A 24,445-nucleotide genomic window follows, 5' to 3' on the forward strand; every position below is an offset into this window, starting at 1 on the left:
ATTCAGACACTGCATACCCACAATGCCTACAAAGCATTTGTTATACGTGTGGAGAAAACAAATATGAATAACCTGCCCCCAAGACACTCTGGTCTAAAGAGGGTCACTACCTACATGTAAGAGGTTCCTGCACCCTAAGAAAGAATGGGTCATAAGCCAGGGATAGGAAGTTCACAGGAGAGTCAAAGAGGTCACAGCAAGAGGAAAACATAGCCCTGCCCTTTGATCAGCTTTTATTACAGAGGTGGTGACTCTGGAGCTGAAATCAGGAGATTCTTGTTCATTCACTACAGTGCCTTCTCTTGCTTACAAGGCTCCGAGCTCCGAGTGGCAGATGTAGCCATGAGCACGGCAAAAAGCCAGTAGCCTCTACAGAACTGGATTTTGTTTTCTGCTACAGGAGTGCGATCCTTAGAAGTGGGAGGGGTCACGCCAGACTTCTCTGCACCCTTCATCCCCAGCATAGTACCTCACCCTGAGTAGATGCTTAACGACAGGATCTCATAAAACAACAAGTGAACACTGAGACCTCTCCAAAGACAGCCTTTATCACCAGAGGTAATTTGCTAAAGGGTGGCCACGTGTCTTCCTAAATGCCAGAGGCCCACCCACTGATTATTAAGGAGAGCCAAGGGCTGCAGGAGAGAGCTGAGCCGTCAAAGCCACTATAACACTGTTCTTGTGCAGACAGGGGACAACCAGGACTGGCCTGGCCTTTTTTTTTTTTTTTTAATTTTTTTTTTTACTGTTTATTTATCTTTGAGACAGAGAAAGAGCACAAGCAGGGGAGGGGCAGAGAGAGACACAGACACAGAATCTGAAACAGGCTCCAGGCTCCAAGCTGTCAGCACAGAGCCCGACGTGGGGCTCGAACCCACGGACTGCGAGATCATGACCTGAGCCGAAGTCGGATGTTCAACCGACTGAGCCACCCAAGGTGCCCCTGGACTGGCCTTCTGAAGACGACTCACCACCCAAAGTCCAGGTCTTGATGACAGGTTAAATCCTATAAAAATTGAAATTTGGTGGAAAAGCTGGGCGCTGTGTTGCTGCCCACTGAGCTACAGGTCTTGGGAGAGGGCTGGCGACCGGGCCCTGGTATTTCCTGGAAGTGCCTGGAGCATTTCCCAGCTTGCTAGATGAAAGCAACGGTGTGGAGGTCACTGAAACACCTGTTGCATCCTGTGAAACTGGGCTGCCCTGAGACCTTTCAAGTGGAAAGTGAGACAGAATACAGCTTAAGGTACGGATCGGCACTGTGGATCCTTGAGGAGCAGGATGTCCAAGGAAGCGTGCACTGCAGTCCTGAAAAGCAGATGTACAGGCACCAGGCTTGAACAAAGTGTAACTTATATTTGGGTTCCTGTCAATCTCCTCCAACACTGAGTGAGAGATTCTCGCTGTTCAGCCTTGGAAACACTTTTACCTTTCTTTATCAGGTGACTTTCCTGAAATCAAGCCTTACTGAGCTACGATTCTTACTCAAATGTATTTCCTATGCCAGGATCTTATTGACAAGAAACTTAAAAGGACTGCGTGCCAAAATCACCAGCACAACAGTTTATTTTCAGCATCTTTTTATACTAATATTTATGCGAACGGTAATTTAATGTTAAAATAGTTTGCACTAAAATACCGCATATTTTTAGTTCACATAGAACTGGGATGCTACAGTGTGGCTTCCCCTTGGTCATTTCAAACACTAAAGGGGCACCCGGATGGCTCAGTTGGTTAAGCGTCCGACTCTTGATTTTGGCTCAGGTCATGATCTCATGGTTCGTGGGTTCAAGCCCCACATCTGGCTGTGTAATGGCAGCACAGAGCTTGCTTGGGATTCTCTGTCTCCTTCACTCTCTGCCACTCTGCTGCTCTCTCACACTCTCTCCTCTCTCTCAACAATAAATAAATACTAAAAATAAAAAAAAACAACACTGAAGACAGGGCGTCTATAGCCATTTGCCTGTATATCTATTTATGTTTACACTGCTCAGATCCACATACAATACATAAGGATTGGCACAACCATTACCAATGTCAGATTTGCCAAGCATTAGACTTTTTTAAATGTGTTTCTCAAAATCTCATACACACACACACACACACACACACAGTCCCCAACTTCCAATGGGTTGACTTATAATTTGTTTAATTTACAATGGTGTGAAAGCGATATGCATACACGAGGAAAGCGTACTTGGAATTTTGCGTGTGGATCTTTTTCCCATGCTAGGGACAGACGGCATGATCCTCTCTCATGGTGCCGGGCGGCAGCTGTGGTTCCCAGCCAGACAGGGTCACGAGTGTCAGCAACTGATACACTGCCAACCATTCTGTTTGTCACTTTCAGTACAGTATTCAAGAAATTACGTGAGATATTCACTACTTCAATATATATATAAAAAAAAGCTTTCCATTGGATGATTTTGCCCAACTATAGGCTAATGTAAGTGTTCTGAGGACGTTTAAGGCAGGCTATGCTAGCTACGATTTTTGGTAGTAGGTGAATTACGTGCATTTTTTACTTAAAATATTTTCAACTTAACAATCGTTTTATCAGAATATAACTGATATCCGTAAGTCGAGAAAGAGCTGTAGACACACACACACACACACACACACGCACGCACGCACACACACACACACACACACACACATCTATTTGCAAAACATCACAGAGTTTTGTCTTAACGTCTTTAGACAAAAAAGTCTCACAGTTCTATTCATGCTTGCCCTTTGGGTACAATGTGACAGGGAGGACCTGGAAAAAAAAAAACAAAACAGTGAAAGGGGACTAGTAAGAATTTCTAGGGAATTATTAAGAATTTCAGTATAATGGTACCTGTGTCTTACCCGGGACATAGAATGGGCCCTTCAATGTAGTACATGTTTTAAAAGACTGAGATACTTTCTTATGTGATGGTCTTTTTAGTTATTTTCAATGTTTATTTTTGAGAGAGAGAGCACAAGCAGGGGAGGGCAGAGAGAGAGAGGGAGACACAATATCCAAAGCAGGCTCCAGGCTCTGAGCTGTCAGCACAGAACCCAACGTGGGGCTCGAACTCATGGACCGTGAAATCATGACCTGAGCCGAAGTCAGACGCTCAACCAACTGAGAGCCACCCAGGGGCCCCTGTTACGTGATGGTTTTATTGTAGCGAAAACAATTTCTGATCACAGACTTTCTGAAAATCTTGTCATTTCTTTTACCATACTTACTGGAAGATGATCTTTTTGTTGAAATACTGAACTTTTTCGTTTCTTTTCCATAGCCTTTGATTGAAAAAAATTGTTTCTACTAATGAAGTAAGCAGACATCTAATATTTTATATGCTTTTCAGCTGTGTAATTTAATTTTGGGGTACTTCATTATTAGCTTATGTCATTGAAAGAGTGGTGATGTGTATGAATATTGGTTCAACCATATATTTATAATGTCTGGGAATATGTGGCTATAATGCTGTGGGAGAAAGAATTTGGCCGAGTTTACTTGCTTGCAAAAAAAAAAAAACCTAGTGCAAGAGCTTAACTAAGTGAATACTGAAATTAAGAGAACATCCTAGAATGGACATAGCTTCTGGTTCCTAGACGAACCTGGCTGTGGCTTTCAGGCTGCCATCCCACACTAAGCCCCTAAACCTCACTGGGTAGCTGGAAGGATCAACAGCATAAAGCTTGGGAGAGCTCAGCATTTTGCCCAGCATAGCGACGGTTGGATAAAGACATGTATATATTCTATTTTTACTGTTATCACCATCATTATAATGAGTACCGAGAGAAGCATCCACGGAAACACCACGCCAGAACAAGGCAAAGAATCCAGAATGCAGAAGTGGAACCAGCCTGTAGGAGCTACCAGAGCTCATGGGGCAGCCCAGTGAGCAGAAGGAAGCAAACAGAAACTGTTCTGGAGAATGAATCCAAAAGGAGGCAAGAGGCAGCGACCAGTTCTTGCAGGAGCTCATCCACTGAACACACCAGAGGCTACAGGGCACTTTTTTGTATCCGTTTCCTTCACTGATAAGTTGGAACAGTGTTACCTAGTAGTGGGGACATCACAGTAGTCAACTTGGAACGGCTCTCAGCACACAATGGACCTTCAAGAGGTATTAACTTTTGTTCGTGTTTCTCCCTTCTTGAATCAAGGAGCATTGGCTCTAAAACGAGAAAACTAACCTATATGCAAACATAAATCCAAGTAAATGAAATTTTACATAAACTACTAAAGCCTAGTGATCATTAAAAAAAAAATTCCTGGGAGGAGCTGATCACGGTTCACTCACGAACTGGGTTTCGAGAGATCAAGAACCACTTAACTAATCACTGTTCCTTAGAGGAACAAATAGGATGACTGTGGCGTGTAATTTACATTCCCCTGGGGAGCCTAGAAGAATGTGCGCTCAGGAATAAAGTTCTCCCTAAAGTTTTCAAGGATGAACGATGGCCGGCTTCCTCGGATAAAGGGAAGATGAGTCAGCTGGTTTCACCATTAACCGGCATGGACTGCAGGTCCCCCTGTGCCCCTCCAACCAACATATTTATTAAGGATCGGATGAGGAAAGCAGACGGTGGATTCAACACCGGGCAAGTGTTCGCTGGGTAAGACTTTTTGTGCGGCACTGCCTGGGTGCAGGAGTATGCAACAGGGATGGGGCTGGATGGAGGTCATCAAGGCTAAACACACACGTGCACAAGCCACTTTTCCATGCTAATATCCAAACAGGCTCTTTGTTTAAAAAACAAGAGTCAAAGTAGCAGCTCCTACTTTCTCACACCTTCCAATTGCATTTCCCAGAAATATCTGTTCACAAGAAGTACTAACCCTTCTCAGAATTTCTCCATGTGTCGATAAAAACACATTTGCACATTTTGCTCCGTCTCGTTTTACAAAAGTGGGCTGGTTCTATACAAAAAGTACGACTCGTCTTCAATTAATTGATTATGGAAACCTCTCTAAATTCGTATATATCGATTTATATTATTTGTATTTAAATTCTTATTTTTTTTTAACTTTTCACTTCCGAGTGCCAAAAAGTGTTGGCACACTGCCAAAAAGCGTTTACAGATTCAATGAATTCCCATAGTCTTGCAATTTCTCAGTATTGATGTCCTGTGTAACCACAGCACAATTACCAAGTTGTACCAGGAAATTAAGATTAATATAATACGACTGCTTAGTCCAGAGATTTACTGAGATTTTACCAAAGGTGTCTTTTCCAATTCAGAATCCAATCCGGGGTCCCCTAATGCACTCACCTGCCCCATCCCTTAGTCTCCTTTAATCTGGAACCGTTCCTCAGTCTTGCTTTGTCTTCCATTTTTGAAAAGTACTGACCACTTATTTTGTCGAATGTCCCTCAATTTGGTTTTCTCTCACTATTCCTCATTGTTAATTTCAGCGTTTGTGATTCTGGCAAGAATTCCACGGAACCAGTGGCTGACTCAACAGTTGGGGTAGGGACGGCACAAGAGGGGACTAGCATATCCTGTAGTGCCAGAAAGCAAGGCAGTCCTCAAAACATGTGGAGGAAATGTCGACAGGACACAGCGCTCAACCTGAAAGGCCCCCCCCGTGGCTAGATCTAGAAAAATTTGAGCGAAAAATCACTGCATTTATCAATAATACCCATATAGTAAAAATGCATGGGCTCATACTAGTACAAATCATTAAATTTCTTTGAGTGGAAAAGTAAGCTCTTCCTTACGTTAGAATCCCAACTGATAAGTATAGAAATAATGACGAAATGGACAACCACTGTTTGGCAAGTACGAACAGTTGAATAGTTTCAAGCAGATAATCAATGATGGGTGCTAAAATTAGGTAGGTACAAGCAAGATAAGAAACCCAATGTTTACATAGTTTCAAAGTATCTCCTGACAAGATACTTAAAAATAGTAACTTTATAGTGGAGAAAACTGGCCAACACCGCCTTCATCCAGGGATCAAGGTCAATATAATCAGTAAAGGGACAAGCCAACAGACAAGTGCTTCCTGATCTGATGCACTGAGGAGGGCACATCTCACTCTTCTTAGTGACTGTTGAGTAGGACATTGTCAATCATTGTCAATCAGTCTTCCAGGGTCTGCTATTTTATCAATGCTGTAAAATGAGTATCTTTTGCAACTTGTCTTACTATTTCTAGAAGACAGACTGACTCATCAGAAGCGCACACACTCTAAACCTTAAGAGGCCCCTTAAGGGCCTGCCAAAGCTTCCTTCAACAAACTCGGTCTGATTCATCACCGCCTTGGCCCCCCAGCGGTGCATGAGAGTACCCACTTTCCCTTGCCAACATCCATCGCTACAGTCCGCCAGAATGTCCAATGCAGGAGCAAAGGAAACCAGCTGTGGCTGTGCCAGCACCAGGGCAGATGCTGTGAGCAGGAGCCACAAGAACAAGGAACGTGGGTCCATCTGTTCGTTGGAGACCTTTTCAGAAGTTTCAGAAGGTCAGGGCTCCAGCCAAACAGCAGTCAACAGCATGCACGTGTGCTACAAAAGACTCCCGGGAAAAAGACTCCCACAAATGTGCAGGGTGCCATATTCACTTGCTATTTGGGAAGGACGCAACAATTTGCATGTGTACCAGTCATCACTGGGCCTCGGCTCCAGATGTCAAGGTAACAAATCTCAGACGGTACCAATGCAGGAATGAAGTTTCCCAATCACACTTGCTAATAATGACTACTAACCTTTGTGTTGTGTTTTACAACCCGCTTCATGTCACCTTATGTAACGTTTCATAACAACTTCGAGAAAAGCATTACTACCTGTACAAAGAGCAGAAACTCAGTGAGGGGAAGTAACTCACTCTGGAAGCCTCGTGCAGAGTTCATCTGGAGAGCAGTGGCTCTGCTGGCCTGGGTCTCTCCCTCAGGCCTGGACGTTCCTGGTCCGAAGGGCACACACACGTTGTCTCATTTCCTCTCCACTGCCACCTGACGAGGTAGGCACCATTATTAATAAGCTTCATTTTGCAAAAAGGAAAAACTGGGCTTTTGCCCAAGTCCTTGCTAGCAGTAAGGGACAGGCTAAGGACTCCCACTGTGTTACGTGACCTCCAGGCCCATGGTCTGGTGACGGCACTGCTGGGGCTCTTGTCTAGGATCACGGAGACCTTGCTTCCTGCCGACTGTGTCCGAGGCAGTGGGCAGTGAGGGCAGAAAGGAGAGCTTCTCATCCTGCCCCCCCCCCCCAACCTCCTTTGAGATGGAGAGAGGGAGAGGAAGGGAAAGAAGCTCCGGCAGCTGGGCCAAAGCCCTCCCTTCTCCACTACCCGATAAACCCAATAAATTCTCAGTCACTGATCACCTGCTACATACAAGCTGGCTGGATGCCACGGACCTGCTTTACGAGCTGGCCTAGAGCAAGACACTCCACGCATAAAGAAACAAAACGGCGGTTCAATACCGACAATGACATCATGAGGGGGAGACGAGACCCACGACTGGATGACACATAAAGGGGCTGAGAAAGGCAGGGCCCAGCAAGGCCTCGGAGCAGGTGGTGCCTACAGTGACCGCCAGAAGCCAGAACGAAGTATCTGCCCCTCACGACTCTCCCACCCTGCTGGGGCAGGCCCAAAGGAGCCACGGCTGCTGGGCAGCAGGGAGGGAGCGGTGGTCAGAAGGGGAAACTGTCGGCAGCTGCTAACAACTCCCCGGGCAGGCATCATCCCCATGTCCCAGATGTGGAAAGTGAGGCTCAGAGAGGGTAATGAACTTGCCTAAGGCACCCGGCTACTGATGATAAAACGAAATGAAATAAAAAGTGATGAAAAACACCAAGATAAAAGCCAGGTGGAGCTGGAACTGAAGTCAGGGTCTATCTGCCCTGCTGGGATTCAGGTTTCTTCTGTAATTCACAAGAGCCAAGGGCATCGGATTGTGTAATAAAATCCAGAAGATGGGCCCTGCTATGGACTGAATTGTGTCTCCCCAAAAATGCTTATGTTGAAGTGCCATTCACCAATGTGACTGCATTTGGAGAAAAGGCCTTCGCGGAGGTAATGAGGAATAAATGATGTCATAAAGGTGGAGCCTGGCTCCAAAAGAATGAATGTACTTATAAGAGACACCATACAGCCTGCGTTCTCTCTCTCCCTCTCTCTCTCTCTTGCTCGCTTTCTCTACGAGGACACAGCAGGAAGGTACCCATCCACCTGCCAGGAACAGATACTTCACCAGAAATTGAATCAGTCACACCTTGATGTTGGGATCCCTAGTCTCAGAACTGTGTGAAAATTAGTTCCCTATTTAAGCCACCCAGTCTACATATGGTATTTTGTTAAGGCAGCCCAAGTTGACTGTGACTGGGCCAATCTATAAGTCAGACCAGTGGCCTGATGAGTGTGTGTGTGTGTGTGTGTGTGTGTGTGTGTGTGTGTGTGTTTTGAGTATGTTCTCAACACTCGTGTTTGAGCACAGCCCCCAAATTCTGCATAAGTATTTTTTTTTTCATTTATACACATAAATGTCTGGATACTATGGAGCTTACAAAAATGAAGACGTTTTCGGGGCACCTGGGTGGCTCAGTCGGTTAAGCATCCGACTTCAGCTCAGGTCATGATCTCACGGTTCGTGGGTTCGAGCCCTGCATCGGGCTCTGTGCTGACAGCTCAGAGCCTGGAGCCTGCTTTGGATTCACGCTCAGAGACTCATGCTCTGTCTCAGTCTCTCAGAAATGAACAAACGTTAAAAAGAAATTAAGATATTTTCTAAAAAAGGAATAAAACAAACAAAAATAGGAGCTATAACGTTTTCTTCGTATACCCTGTTTGGGGCTGAACTGTGTCCCCAGAAAGATATATTGGAGTCCTACCTCCCGGTACCTGTGAATGTGACCTCATTTGGAAATAGGGTCTTTGCAGAAGTAATCAGGTTAAGGTGAGGTCATCTGCGATTAGGATGGACCCGATCCTTTTAAGAAAAGGGAAATTTGAGCACAGACACACCAGAGAGAAGCCCAAATGAGGACAGAGGCAGAGGCAAGGGGAGGTGCAGCTACAAACCAACGATGGCCAATGACTGGCAGACATCACCACACGCTAGGGGGAGAGGAAGGATTCTTCCCTAGAACCTTCAGAGGGAACACGGTCCTGCCACCATCTTGCCTCCTGGCTTCTGATGTGCACAACTGTCTGAGAACACGTTTCTCCTGTTTTGAGCCACCTTGTTGGTGGTACTTTGTTACAGCCGCCCTGGCAAACTGATACGCACCCCCGATAAATCCACACAGCCCATTCGGGAAGGTCCTGAATGAGGAAGGTAACGTGCAAAGCAACGCCAGGAAAATGGAATGCATGTACGAAGAAGGCCGGTTTTGGACACAGGTGACCGTCATAATGATCGCTATCGATCAGAAAGACCGAGGAATATCGTGATTTATCATCCACCACACTGCACCCCAAGGAACGTACGGGTTCGGCGGTGGAGTGACGAAAGGGTTGTCGCCATGCCCTGTAAGGAGGGCGAGTTCAGGCGATGGTGCTGGGGCAGCGGGCAAGGGGAAAATCCTGGGAGGAGGGCTGTTCTGGCACACAGGCGACACCCTTCAGTGAGTGGCCGTGGGGGCGGGGGGTGCAGGGTTGCAGGAAGCGTGCCAGAAGCGGCCTCCTGTGGGGTGTCGGCAGGGAGGAAACCCCCTGGCAAGCACCGGCCCATGTGCCCTCCCCACGCTGGCCTCACTTTCCCGTCAGCGCTGCCCTGGTTCATTTTGACAAGGCTGTTTCCACCCCGCAGGGGGGACACGCCTCTGCGGACACAGAGGAGCCCGGCCCACCCCGGGGACCAGGGCTCATTGTGGAAAACCCAGAGCATCGCCGCCCGCCCTGCTCAGCGGGCTGTGAACCAGGGGCTGCCGGCGGGCCCGCCCCCCCCCCCCCCTGCCGCCCCGGAGTGCCGGTGGTCGTGGGAGGCAGCAGGAGGTGAGGACAGCCAGCAGTGAGTGGAAGCTGCAGGCCAGCAGGCCTTCCAGGAAGGGCTTGCAGGTGGGTGGTGGGGCCCCCGGGTCACAAGTTTGGACACCCGCTTCGAGCTCAGCTGAGCGAAGGAGACAGGGGTGGGAAATACGGACAGACGCCCTGAGTGTTAATCAGGGTCCCATCTGGGACGAGGAAGCACACCAGTCGCCTCAACAGGCACAATTTCAGACAAAGAGCCGTTTACTGAACAGGCAGGAGGAGGACCCCAAGGCAGCCCGCCCCCTCAGGGATGGGGCGCGAGAGTGGGGTTCTGAGAAGTCTGGCGGGGCCTGTGGGGGTCCTGGCTGGGGTGTCATCTCCTAGAACAGCCAGTGAGGCTGGTGCCCAGAGTGCGGGACCAAAAAAACATGCTTGCAAACTGGAAGCCACTGTTGGCACGGGACCACATGCTGCTGCCAAGGGGAGGAAGAGTTGCCGCGGTGACCATGTCAGGAACAGGGGGCAGATGGCACCCTCCTCCCTCCCAGGCCTGCAGTCCCCTCGGAGCCATCAGATCTGGCTACACTGGGCCAGCGGTCCTCCCGGGCTGGAACCAGAAACCGCGGGCTGGCCACCACTCCCTTTATGCTGGGCCTGCACGGGGGCAGGAGCCAAAAAGTTTACAAACAACTAGTCAGGCACAGACCCGAGCTGGGCAGCCCGGCCCGTACGTCACACCAGGTGTCCCAGTTCCTCATCGGCCCTGTGTGCCTCCCAGTTCCCCACCAATCCCTGCTGCCTGCCCACCAGGCCCACATCACTCCCTCACGCTGCCTGCCTGGCCCTGGAGATAAATGAGTTCGAGACACCTGGCAGAAAAGGAAACCAGGGGGGGCATCCCACAGTGTATGTGAATGCCTTCATGCCCATTTGGCGAGCATCAAGTTCCAAGAAGTCAGGGGCATGTGTTTGTCCACGGCTTTATTTTCCCAACAAACTCAGGAGCTGAATGGATGAAGCCTCTCCTTCCCTCAAAGGTTTGGTCTACTTGGAAGATGTGGAAAAGAAAGGAAGAAAGGAAGGAGGGAAGGAAGGAGGAAAGGAAAGGAAAAAGGAAAGGAAAGGAAAGGAAAGGAAAGGAAAGGAAAGGAAAGGAAAGGAAAGGAAAGGAAAGGAAAGGAGGAGGGAAAGGGAGGGAGGGAGGGAGGGAGGGAGGGAGGAAGGAAGGAAAAAAGAAGAAAGGGAGGGAGGGAGGGAGAAAGAGAGAGGAAGGCAGAGAGAGACAGGAAGGAAGGAAGGAAGGAAGGAAGGAAGGAAGGAAGGAAGGAAGGAAGGGAGAGAGGGAGGGGCACATTCTAATGGGGTAAGCCAGGGGGCTCAGGAGTGTGGAAAGAGAGGCCAAGCAGTAGGGGTGACATGGAAAAAAGCTTCCTGCAGGACAGGAAGGCCAAGAGACCACGAAAGGCACACAGGCCCAGAAAGAGCTATGCAAAGGCCAGTGTGCCTGTGATAGCTTCCTGGTCTACAAGCATTCTGGGCAGTACACATTTCTGAGCCTCTGTCCCACTGTGTCTGGCTCACCTTCACTTCTGCTCATGAGACCACACTGCTCACAGGGAAAAGTCCAGTGTTCTCAGCCACGGCTTTCTGCCCGCGTGGACTTTTGGACCTCACCATTCATCGCCACCCCCTGCCAACCAATGTGGCTGAAAAAAAAAACAAGTCTGTTCAACAGTGCGTGAGTTAGAGCTGGGACATCAGTATGAATTCAGTTAGCTTCATATAGATCCAGAAGGATACTCATGCAAATATTTATGCACATGTGGGTATATGTAAGTTAGTACACACACACACACACACACACACACATTTTTTTTTCTAATTTCATTTCTTTATTTTGAGAGAGAGAGAGAGCATGAGCAGAGGAGGGGCAGAGAGAGAGAGAGGGAAGGAGGGAGGGAGAGAGGGAGAGGGAGAGAGGGAGAGGGAGAGAGAGGGAGAGAGAGGGAGAGAGAGGGAGAGAGAGGGAGAGAGAAAATCCAAACCCGGTTCAATGCCATCAGCACAGAGCTCGATGTGGGGTTTAAACTCACGAACCATGAGATCAGGACCTGAGCCGAAATCAAGAGTGGGACACTTAATGGACTGAACCACCCAGGTGCCCCTACACACATATATTTCATCGCTATCCCTGAGAACGCCTAGGAGCAGTGACACCCCAGTAGCAATGAGCACATCTAGTACCTGCGCCTTGGTTTCTAATCTCATTCTCTGACAAAAGAAACCAGGGGAAATTTCCTCGGGGAAATGGCTGATTCTATCTCTGGGGCAGGAAATCCAGAGGTAGTGCCAGAAAGTAAGGAAATGCTCAAAAACAAGCAAACAAACAAAAACTGCCCCAATAATGGGAGGTGTGTGAAACTAATGGCGGAGGGGGTATGTCAAAAGGACAAGGCAGCCAACCGGAAGGGCTCCCAGGGGCCAAGGCTGGAAAAACATGAGCAACGCAACAAATGAAGTCCTACTGGACTCTAATCCAAAGTATATAATAAATATAATACACATCTGTGATGCCACACTGATGTATGTAGACACATACACACACATAGACACAGACATAGACATGGGGGCTGGGAGACAAATCTCCTGCGGAGAAGGATTCCAAGTAGTCGCCGTAGATACTCCACCACCAAGAGGTAGAATAATCTCCCACTCCCTAAGTGTGGGCTATATATAGTGACATCTGTCCGCTTGGGGGTGGGGGGGACGGTGGGAGAGGGAGAATATTTTACAATGGAGAAATCTGACAAATGGTGGTCAAGGTTAACATTGACGGTGATTACTCAGGTGGTAGCATACAGCCTTGAAACGATGTGATGAAAATAGCACTCTGCCCCCGGGGTCTTCCTTCCCAAAGCCATTATCCCAGTCTACTGCTGAGAAAAACATCAGGTGAATCCTAACTGAGGGACAATCTACAAAAGTACCTGGCCAGTACGCTTCAAAACTGTCAAGGTCATCAAAAATAAGGGAAGTCTGAGAAACTGTCACAGCCAAGAGGAACCTAAAGAAACATAGCAACTAGATGTAATATAGTATACCGGATGGGATCCTGAGAAGTAAAAGGACATCAGGTAAAAACTGAGGCGATCTAAAAAGTATAAATGATAGTTAACTATAATGCATTGATACTGGTCATTAATTGTAACAAATGGGCCACAGTAACGTAAAAGGTTCATACCAAGGAAAACTGACTGTGGGGTATATGAGACCATTCAGAAAGGCTGTCACAATTTTCTGGTAAAACGTGCAACTGTTCTAAAAATAAAGTCTGTTAAAAAAATGTGTGTGAAGGATAGGCACGGGGGAGTGGACGCACAGGGGGTATAGGTAAAAAATTACGACATCTGGAATACTTCCCTGCATTTCTGCTCCTGTGATGACCGTCTTGCAGTGCTCCCATTCAACTCTGGAAAACGTTATCAGCCTGGAAGGGAACTGGTGTGAACGTGGACTGTGTAAGCTGGGAGGAACTCTGGCAGCCAGCCAGTCGCTGCTTTCACTTATCACTGGAGACCATCGGGTTCCGAGGGCCCGTAGCAAATGGCCAGTGAACCCTTCAGCTCAGTGGCCAGGGGCGGAGCATCTCCGGTGTCTTTGAGGAGCCAGGCAACAATGTCATTTGGTCCTCAGAACAGCTCACTCTGCACAGGAGGAAACTGAGGCTCAGAAGCATCCAAGAGCCTTCTTCCCAGTGGTAAAGCAGAGACCAGGGCTCGCGTCTCCTGCCTGGGACGCTTCCCATACCCCTCCCCCACATGGCCAGTTACGGTCTCAAGTGCCCCCCAGTCCACCAGGGAAGAAGCAAGATCAGAGAGGATGGCGTTTAAATTACCTTTTTTCCTCTTATTATTACTTTTTTTACTTTTTTTTTTTTTAACATTTATTCATTTTTGAGAGAGCGGGCGGGGGAGGGACAGAGAGAGGGGCGGAACACAGAATCCAAAGCAGGCTCCAGGCTCCAAGCTGTCAGCACAGAGCCTGACACGGGGCTCAAACTCAAGGACCGTGAGATCATGACCTGAGGCCGAAGTTGGCCGTTCAACCGACTGAGCCACCCGGGCACCCCTTCGTATTTTTATTTGTATGAAACTTCTCCTTAATGCATCTCACGTCCCACAGGCTTGAAGCCAGGGTGCCTCAGCTCTGCAACAGCAGAAAAATGGCCATATGAGTCCTTGAGGCTGAACGCTGTCCGAAGCTAGAGCAGATCAATTCTCTACTTTAATAAGGGTTTCATCTTTGCAGGAGGATAAAAGGAACCCCGCAGGCCAGCTTGCATCTATCCCATGGATGGGTGTTTTCTTCCCAAAGGCACCTGTTACAACCGATTCTGCAAGAGTGACACAACTGGAGGAAAAACGGCTGGAGCAGAAGAATGAGAATTCCCAGTAGGCTGGTCATTACTCAGTGACAACAGGGACCCAGAATGCAGCAGCACAGGGCTTCTGGAACCACCCGCATCTCAGAGGAGCCAGGCCACAAGACAGCTGTGTGCCATGTGGGGCTCTGTCACTTATTTCATTACAAACCGAGGAGAAAACCCACTGGAGCCAGTCCCCCGGACAAACCCGGATCCCAGAGGAGCAGGGCAGGAGGTTTCTCACTGGAGAGAATCTGGCGCCCAAGCTGGGAAGCATCCGGGAGGGAACAGGGGCCGTCTGGGGTAAGAGGCACCAAGAGACCCACTGGGATGGACCGACCCAGGATGTGGAGCCCTTACTTCGATTCAGCTAACGGTTCTCTCGTTAGTAAAAGCTCCTGGATATCAGCCCCAAGTTAGAAAATAAAAAGAGCTTGAAATGATGCAAAAGCACATAGTACTAATCTGTGCGTCACACACATTCCATGGGAAGATGCCTTCATTTGCCGTCCAGGGTGTGTTACTGAACCTCCACCCCCTCACACGTTCTGAAAAATGAGATAATACATGGAAAGTGTTGGGAACGCTATGAATAATACATGCACGTTACTACTGTATTATTGGTGTTCGTGCCCCACCCAACACCACTACTACTCCCCTGAAGGCAGCACCCTGTTAGTGGTGCCGAATCGCAACTAGTAGGACCCCCAGTGCTCAGCCGCGTCGGGAGGAAGCAGACGGGCGGGCTGCGAGAAGGCACACGCAACTGACGTGAGCAGCTCCTGCGACACGGGGAGCAGATCTGAGACACGAGGCAGCCCCGTGGGTCACAAAGAGCAAGACCGGGACTCCAGGGCTGCCTCGAGTCCCAGGCACCTGATGCCATGACCACGGGAGTGCTCGGATCTTGTGCGAGCAAGAAAGACACAAAGTGAGAACTGTCAGCGGGGCGGGGCTGAGGGAAACCCTGCGCCAGGACAGACAGAACAGAGAATAGCTCTTATGGTCGCTCCACTGGGCACCTCATTTAAATATTTTTTTATGTTTACTTATTTTTGAGAGAGACAGAGACAGAGACAGAGCACAAGCAGGGGAGGGGGGGAGGGAGAGGGAGACACGGAATCCCAAGCGGGCTCCAGGCTCCAAGCTATCAGCACAGAGCCCGACGCGGGGCTCGAACTCATGAACCATGAGATCATGACCTGAGCCGAAGTCGGACGCTTAACGGACTGAGCCACCCAGGCACACCAACCGGACACCTTACTTTAAAGATGGGACTGTGAAGGTTCAAAATTGTCGGCCAGGACCCGACACGTAAAGAGGAGCTTTGGGGCCAAGGCAATCAAACCTCCCTGCAGCCTGTGGCCTGTGGCCCAAGACGTGCGTCCGCCATGCATCTTAGACTGCTCGGGCTGTGTAACTAAACTCCAGGGGCCACGTGGCTTGCACAGCAGACATTTATTTTCTCGCAGCTCTGGAGGCAAGAAGTCTGAGGCCAAGGTTCTGGCCCCTTCGGTCTCTGGTGAGAGATCTCTTCTCCGCGGACAGACAGCCACCTTCTTGCTACGTCCTCACACGAGAGACGAGGTGCAGCTCTCCCACGAGCTCTGCCGCCTCTCTTCTTAGAAAGACACTAAGCCGATCAGATCAGGGCCTCACCCTCGAGTAAGCTTCCGTACTCCCTGCGCTCAAATACAGTCACACTGGGGGTGGGGTAGAGAGCGTACATTTAGTCCATAACACTACACAAATACAGTTGTTTGAATGCTGTCTCCCCCAGTGTGTTTATCCACTGTTGTCTCCGCAGAGCTGGGGCACCACCCGGCTCACGGTGGGGATGCGGACCAGGGTAGGAGGACCGGGAGGAGGGGCTGTATCCTGCCAGGGCCACCACAGCAGGTGCTGGGGAGGGGGACTCGGAGAGGGAGACCTCCACCCGGGCAGCAGCCACAGAGCAGCCCCGTGATCCCCTCATCCCTTTCCCCCAAGAGGCACTGGGGAGAGAAAAACCCTCATCTTCCGAAGAAAAATCTGGGAGACGGGGAAAGGAAGACGGCAGAGAAAAATCATGGGAGAGGGGCACACGGACACACAGATGCAGAGGTGAGGGGCCGCAAAGAGACCGTCCAGACAGGCTGCAGATCAGATTCGGATTCGGAAGATGCACGTTCGAACTTGAGAGGCAGCAGGCAGCAGGGAGGCCTCACCAACACCACCTCTCTGAGTCTGCAGTCCACTCATCTGTGAAATACGGCGTCCCGGTCTGCTCAGCCTGCTCTCACAGGATGCCACCCACAGCAGGTGGCTTAGATGACAGACATTCATCTCTCCCGGTCCTGGCGGCTGGACATCCAAGACGTGCTGGCAGATTTCAGGTCCTGGTGTGCCAAAGACAGTCTTCCGGTTTGTGGCCTTACACTGCAGAGAGTGGAGAGAAGCTTCTCTCTCTCTCTCTCTCTCTCTGGTCCTTTATAAGAACACTAATCGCATCGTGAGGGCTCCACCCTCATGACCTCATCACCTCCCAGAGGCCCCACCTCCTGAGGCCATTGCATTTGGGATTAGGGTTTCAACGTACGGATTTGGGGTGGCACTGGTAAGCGGCCCACGACCACAGGGACCCAGACGGCCAGTCTCCGCTTCCAGATTTCTTTCAGAGCAAGAAATAAAGGTGGCCTTTCCCTCCTTTACACTTGAGCACCCTGCACACTGGGATGCTGCAGGTTCTGAGTAAATAGTCGTGGACGAAAAGACAGGAGAACAGACGAGGGAGAACTTTACAAACTGAAAGTCCGTAAGTGCATGGCAGTGCTTATCATGTTTCCCAAAGCAGACCGGGGGGCCCTCGAAAGAGGAGTACTTTCCAGCCATCGAAAGAATGAAATCCTGCCATTTGCAACAATGTGGGTGGAACTGGAAGGTATTATGCTAAGTGAAAAAAGTCGGAGAAAGACTTTTCATATGACTTCACTCGTATGTGGAATTTAAGATACAAGACAGATGAACATAAGGGAAGGGAAGCAAAGATAATATAAAAGCAGGGAGGGGGACAAACCATAAGAGACTCTTAAATACAGAGAACAAACTGAGGGTTGCTGGCAGGGTGTTGGGTGGAGGGAAGGGCTAAATGGGCAAGGGGCCCGAAGGAGGGCACTGGTTGGGATGAGCACTGGGTGTTATACGTAACTGATGAATCACGAAATTCTATTCCTGCAAACATTATTATATTATGTTACATGTTAACTAACTTGGATTTAAATTTTAAAAAATAATTAAAAAAATATTTTTTAAAAGATGGTCAAATCTAAAAAAAAAGCAAAAACAAAAGAAAGAAAGAGGAGTACTTTCTACATTGTATCCGACTTTCTGGCCCAAACTCCAAGCACCTCAAATTCAGTCAGCCCGAGAAAACACTGCCCATGCACGTCCTGCACTCCTGTCCCGATGCCAAGAGCTGGGACTAGACACAGAGGGCAAGACCTGTAGCCTCCTCAGAAAATATTTCCAGTGCAGGGGAAAGAGCTGATATTCAAGAAAGTTGTATGCTGCTTCTGGCGACAATGAAGCCCACGGGGGAGATAATAAGAGCCGAAGTTACAAAGCCTGGCCTTTAATAATAATCACAATAATTATCACGCATAACGGTAACTGTAGTGGTTGTCCATCTGTGTGGCCAGCTGCTGGACTGGTGGGACTGAGAGAGTCCCAGAAGCACTTTCGTGTTCAGGGGATAGCCCGGACACCAGGCACTGCCTCGGCATAAGCCCACGGTAGCACCACTGGGGAAGCTCAGCGTCTGCTTGTGTGGCAGATATTACCAGAAAAAAACAAAATTAGGTGCGTTTTCCCCTAGACTTACAAATCCCTCCTCTGCATTTGCCCTCACATTTTGACATTAACTGAACTCTGTCTTCACTACTAAAAATAAACTCCAGGTCAAATGCAATGAGCCAAAAACCTCAATATGAAACCACAAGAAACAGAGTAATAGTAAAATGGGCTAATAGCAGAGGTGTTCTGAAAAAATGCTTCTGTTTCAAGCCCAGAGTCCCGAGTGGGCCAGGAGTTCCTGCGGTACTGCAGGCAGTGAACACAGGAAGCAGCCTGTGGCTAGAGAAGACCAGGGTGGGCTCGTGCCCACGGTCAGGCAGGCAGGCAGGCAGGCAGGCACGAGCTCTCAGATGCCCTCTCCCCAAAAGTCAGGGTCGGGGGGCAGCTTGAGAATACCAATCAGGCAGGAGCCGGGAGGTGCTCCCAGGGGGCGCTGGTGCCAGGGGAGGAGTCCAGAAGAGCAAGGTGAGGGTCAGAGGGAAGAAGTCAAGCCTGTGTGCATGTCCAAGGAAGGGCTGGGATGAGAGGATAACCTGTCAGAAGCAGACAGGTAAGGAAGGAAGTGGAGGAGAAGCCAGTAATAAGGGCTCCCTTTTTGCTGAGCACTTTCTCAGGCCAGCTTTGGGATCCTCAAGACCAACCCAAGGTGGGGCTGGTCCATTCTGCGGCTGAGAAACGAGAACTTGGAGAACGGGAAAGGACCTGTCCAGGGTCACAGGGGGCGTGGCGGGGGGGGAGCGGCGAGAATGCAGGTGTACTGTGGGATCTCTGTTCCACGGCAGGCTCACGGAAGGCAGGGGTGCAGGTGGGCGGGCCCCCAGTGGAACAGCAGTGCCTTCAGGATGGGCAGACCACATGCACAAGCACGGTGCCGACGCCTTTCTCAGAGCCCCCGGCACAGAGCAGCCCTGCCCGGACCCGTTCAGGACGGTGCGCCTCCGAGCCCCAGCACGGCCTCCTGCTCCCTCCACGTGCTCCCAACAGCTGAGTTCTGGGGAAACTCCTTTCCCATCATCCCAGACAGATCGGTCCAGCCTCTCCTCTGTCCACAGAATGCAGGCGACGCTGCTCACTTCTGCCACGGCTACGGCCGTAAGAGACGGCTCAGTGTGTCTCCCAGCTCCCCCTACCCAGCGACTGGAGACCCGTCATCCCCCGTCCTTCGAATGGAACAGCTGGAACAGCTGGAACACCAGCCCTAATTCCAGGTGCCACGGGAAAAACAGTGACCACAGAAGAGGCACCTGCACTAGTCCTGCTTCCAAAGTGGGCCGCCCGGATCAGGAGCGGGGGGGCTCTGGAAGCAAAACGCAAGGACTGGCTGAGTGCACGAGGACCAAGGAGCACACGACAGCTTCCACAGGAGGCCTGTCAGCTGCACTCGGTGCAGACGAGTTCCGTCCCCAAAGTGGGAAATCGGATCCTGACGTGGAAATGCGGGATAGGAGGGCACTGGGGTGCTGAGCACAGGATGCGGGGGCTTCCCAACCGTAAAGCAGCTCGGCTCCTACGGTTCCAAGAGCCTTCCAAGAGCCTCCAAGAGCCTCAGGCTGCAGCACCCTCTCTGCAAAGCCTCCCCAGTGGACAAGAGCCCCTCCGCAGCCCTCCATGCCCGTGGGGAGTCTGGAGAACCCAGATGTGTGTCGGTTCCCCCACCCTGAGTGAAGAGCGGGGTCTCCCGCTCACCATCATGTATGTCACGGGACTGCCGGGGACACAGGAGATCAGAGATACAAATGCACCCGGGACACAGTTAAGACACAAGAGAAAAGACACCAGGAGCACATGAACACCATCCCCTGCTATCCTGTCACCCTGACTTCCTACCTGTCTTCTCACAAGCCCCCACTTGGATCAGGTTTCCTTTTTTCTATGTGACTTATTCTTTTCAACATCTTGCGGGTTTTTTTGTTTTGTTTTTATTTCAACTGACCTCTTTCTTTGCTGTCAGTCTTTAGAAACTTTCTTCTTTTGGTTCTCTCTCTCTTTCTCTTACTCTCTGCTTCCTCCTTTTCAATTATTCATTCCTTTTGTCCTTTCAACATCCACAAGAGTGTCAGGGGGGGTGTCGGGATGGGTAAGACGGTCTTTTGCTCTCACCAGTGACTGGGGGCACAGGCTTGGGTGGGGGAGAGAATGACGTGGTATGAGGGAAGCACGCCCTAGAGCGCCGGCAACAGTCTGGAAGAGGAAGTAATCAACTCTGCGGGGGTAAGGGGTTGTCTGTGTAGCATGCACAAGCCGTTGCCCAGACAGACCTGGCGGTAGGTGAAAGGCAGAGACAAGAGCAGACCACGGACTTCAAAATAGCCTGCTGCCTGGAAGGAACCGTACACGGTATAGTTAATGAATTAAAAAAACAACACCCTAGCGCTCCTGGGGGGCTCAGTCCATTAAGCATGTGACTCTTGGTTTCTGCTCAGTTCATGATCTCACAGTTTGTGAGTTCAAGCCCCACACTGGGCTCTGCGCTGACTGTGTGGAGCCTGCTTGGGATTCTCTCTCTCTGCGCCTCCCCTGTGCATGTGCTTGCTCTCTCTCTCTCTCTCTCTCTCTCAAAATAAATAAATAAACTTAAAAAAAAAAAACAAAACAAAATACCCTCCTGTTTTGGAGCATTTCCTCCTCCATGCCAGGCAGCCGGCTGAACTATCTCCACTATCTCATTCAATACCCATGACATCCTCTTGAGGCAAGAGCTAATACGATCCCTATCTTACAAATGAGGAAACCGAGGCTGGGAGCAGCTGAGAAATTCACCCAAGACGAGGCAAGTGGCAAAACCAGGAAAACTGGGGTCTGCCTGAATCCCAGGCTTTCAGCTCTTCCTTCCCCCAAGGGAGCCTCTGGCTTGGTGTGACTGAGCATTCAATGTACGGAGGCGGGAAGCAGGCAGCCCCAAAAGGAGCTTTGCTCCCCACGCACTTCCTCACGCTCCTCCGGTGCCGTCCCCACACGTCTCAGCAGGACAGCCAGAGCACCCGTCACCTTCTGCCAGGAGGAAAGGCTTGGGGTAGCCCCCCTAGGAGGTGGTGGGCTCTGTCCTCGGCCAGGGCCAGAGGGAGAGCTCCGAAAGCACAGCACTGAGGCCCCTGAACACCGAGAACCAGGTCCTGTGTGTCAAGGTGAGATTACGGGAAGCCAGCTTCTCAAACCAGCACAGGAAGCGAGGCCAAGAAGTCAAGAACCACACCCCAACTTGTGTTGCAGGAGATCGCCGATTCCCAAGGCCTTTTTTTTTTTTTTTTTTTTTTTTTTTCTCCACAAAGCTCAAGAGAAGAAATCTCTTACCTTTAGTCTCCAAATCCCACAATGGTCTGGCTTTAGTTCAGAGAAGGACTGTTCTCAAGTTCCTCTAGAGTACCAGAGGGATACGTATTTTTTTCAGATTGAAGGCACCAAAATCTCAGGTAGAACAGGATTCTGTAAACATGCAAGAAAAGGACCGAGAATTATTAGTATTAATGCTTATACAAAATGGATGAGATGTTTCAATCCTGTGAAAAACTACCAAGGGCATATTAATACATGCTAAATGAGAAACTTCAGAAAAGCAGACATTTACTGAGCAACCACCATGTGCCAAGCACCGTGTTAGACATTCCACTGCATTAAGCCATTTAATCCTATAAGACCAGTTTCGATGGCTCCATATTTCAGAAGTCACCTAAGAGGCCAGGCCAGAACTGAAAGTCAGGTCTTCCTGACTCCAAAGCCCTGGCTGATCGATCACGTTTTCCTCCCCCGCTAAAGCTTTTCCATTCACCTGAGTCCAGGAAGTCTGGGTAAAGGGAAATGAGAAACACACCCAGTAACTCCATTCTGAGAATGTCCTGTCCCCGGATGCCCAGCCCATTGCACAGATGATGGGGGTAATATGAACCCTGGAAGCTGCGTCAGATTAACTTCGATGTAAGTTTTATCTGAGCTCAACACTGTCATCTGGTAACATGTGATCGGTAGACATCATGCATTACTCAGGGAACAAAAAATGTAGCTTCACCAGGGATTCTTATCCTAACTGATAATCGGCCCAAAGGGCTGGGGGGAAAGGGGCGAGGGGGCCGCTGCTGGTCTTACCAGCTCTGGAGGGGCCTAAGGCACCTGAAGCAGAGCCAAATCACATTTACAACGGGGTGATTCTCCCCCATTCCAGACCTCCCTCCTGTACCCCAAAGACCCCTGGCACCCTGGCCGCCAAATCACCAAGAAGATGGAGCGAGTGAACACGGGCTCAGAATAAGACTGACAAATTGTGCAAGGGCATTTACCCTCAAGTGGGGGAACAGCTGGAGAAACACGCTCACCCCACAGCCACAGCAGAGGCCAGGTGGCTTGGATTCCCCACCGTCCACTCCTTCTCTCTCCTCCAGGAAAAATTTGGTCACAGGTTGCTTCTCTGAGGCCCCCTGGTTGTCACACTCCTCCCCTGGACGTGTTAGTATCGCAGACGGACCCACAGCAGTTCTGCAAGCCCAGGAGTGCCTGTCTCCTCCCACCAGGTGCTGGGCTCGCCCGTCCGTCCAGCCCCAGCACCCAGCACCCACCAAAAGGGGCTCAACCCCCAGCACTCAGGGAAGTCCCTTGACTGGCAACCCGCTCAGAAGGAAGCCCTCCTGGGCACATCTACGCTCCAGCTACTGGCGCCTCCCTATTTTTAAGGCACTTTTGTGCCTTACTGTCAAAATGCATTCGCCTTATTCCCTGGAGAGGGCAAGAGCCCAGCTCCCTGGTTGTTAGACGACCTAGATTGGCATCCCAGGTCTACCAGAGTCTAATTCTTAGGGGCTGGAGCAAGTTACCCTCTGAGCCTCAGTTTCTCATCTTAACGTTTATTCATTTTTGAGAGACAGAGAGACACCGAATGCAAGCGGGGGAGGAACAGAGAGAAAGGGAGAGGAAGCAGGCTGCAGGCTCTGAGCCGTCAGCACAGAGCCCGACGCGGGGCTCGAACTCACGGAGTGTGAGATCACGACCTGAGCTGAAGTTGGACGCTTCACCGACTGGGCCACCGAGGCGCCCCTTAAAGGTTTGTTAGTGTCAAGTGAGAGCCTCTGCAGAGCTTAGCATAGGGCCGGACCTGTTGTGAATACTCAGAAATGCCCAGAACATCATTTAAGCAAATGCTCGGGCCTTAACTTTGTAGTCTCCTCCCAGTCAGGAGGAAAAGGTCTCCCCTCCTCCTGTCTCAGCACGATGACTTGGTGTAGGGGCTCGGTCCTCGGGGCCAAGGGAACAAGCAAAGCCCTGGGAATCCATGCAGTGGGTTAACACTCAGCCATCCTCCAGCTGTGCCTCCAGCAGTAAACGGCGGTACGCACGAGAGGTGCTCTACGGACAGGAAAGCAGGAGAGAACCGTACCGGATCAAGCTAACGGCGTCATTTACAAGCACCATCGGTACAGGGCACCCTGCCGAGGCATATCCCCACAGGACCACCCCGAGCACTCACCATGACCCCAGGACGGCAGGGCACAGCATGAGCCCCATCTCCATCTTACAGACCTGGAAACTAACGGTCGGAGGGGCTACGGGGGCTGCCCGACACCCAATCGTGACTCCGCAGCCGAATCACCGCTTTGCAAGCTCACTGCTTCCTCCTGGAGAGAACAGCGGCGGTAATACGCATCGGCTCCTGCGGAACAAGAACCTCTTTCCAAGGCAACCAAATTGATGAATGTTTTTAATTACCGTTTTAAACCACACGCACAGAGCAATGTTCCGTGGAAAATGAGGAACCAGAACTTCCAAGTTTCTCCCAGGGGCCAGTCCAGCCAGGTGCTGGCTGCCAGAGCCGGGGGTGGGGAGTTGTGCGCCGGCCAGGGCGGTCAAGGTGGGGACGGTCACAGCCCTGCCTCAAGGCACTGAGCCTGACGGCCGGTGTGGTCACTTCCCACCCACAGAGACAAGCCAGGGCCAAAGGGGACCGGTCCAGCACAGGGTGACAGGAGTCTCTTGGCTACTCCTCAGGAATCCATCCGTGGCAGCAGAGGAGAGAGCTGGGTGCTTAGGGAAGTCTGACACGTCGCTTGTGCTGGGGCCTGGGTGAGGCGGCTGCTACTCCCAGAACGAACGTCCTGCCTGACACTCTGTCTCAAGGACGGGACATTTCACCTGCTCTGCAGGTGACAGAGATACCCTGCATCTGAACCAGGGGGCCTTGGGCTTTCTCAGGATGCTGATAACGCTTCCCTGATGTGGCCTGGGATCACTGCTGGGGCCCAATGCTGTGTCCAAATGAATAAGGAATCAGAGTGCCCACGACCCCAAGGTCCCGAGGAAGTGAGAGGC

At 50.4% G+C, this 24,445-nt stretch overlaps 1 long non-coding RNA gene across 1 annotated transcript in view; it reads right to left on the reverse strand.

Annotated features, from left to right (window-relative positions):
• Positions 1–204: 204 nt before the first annotated feature.
• The window catches only part of LOC115506117, a 171,583-nt gene continuing 147,342 nt past the window's right edge, over positions 205–24,445 (reverse strand). Inside the window, exons 3-7 of the long non-coding RNA XR_004343154.1 lie at positions 21,446–21,577; positions 16,531–16,701; positions 11,482–11,606; positions 6,807–6,937; positions 205–215 (exon numbers count right to left, since the gene is read on the reverse strand). This is a non-coding gene — a long non-coding RNA (uncharacterized LOC115506117). The remainder of the gene's footprint in view (positions 216–6,806; positions 6,938–11,481; positions 11,607–16,530; positions 16,702–21,445; positions 21,578–24,445) is intronic.

This window comes from Lynx canadensis, chromosome F2 (genome assembly GCF_007474595.2).
Source record: "Lynx canadensis isolate LIC74 chromosome F2, mLynCan4.pri.v2, whole genome shotgun sequence".
Classification (NCBI taxonomy): domain Eukaryota; kingdom Metazoa; phylum Chordata; class Mammalia; order Carnivora; family Felidae; genus Lynx; species Lynx canadensis.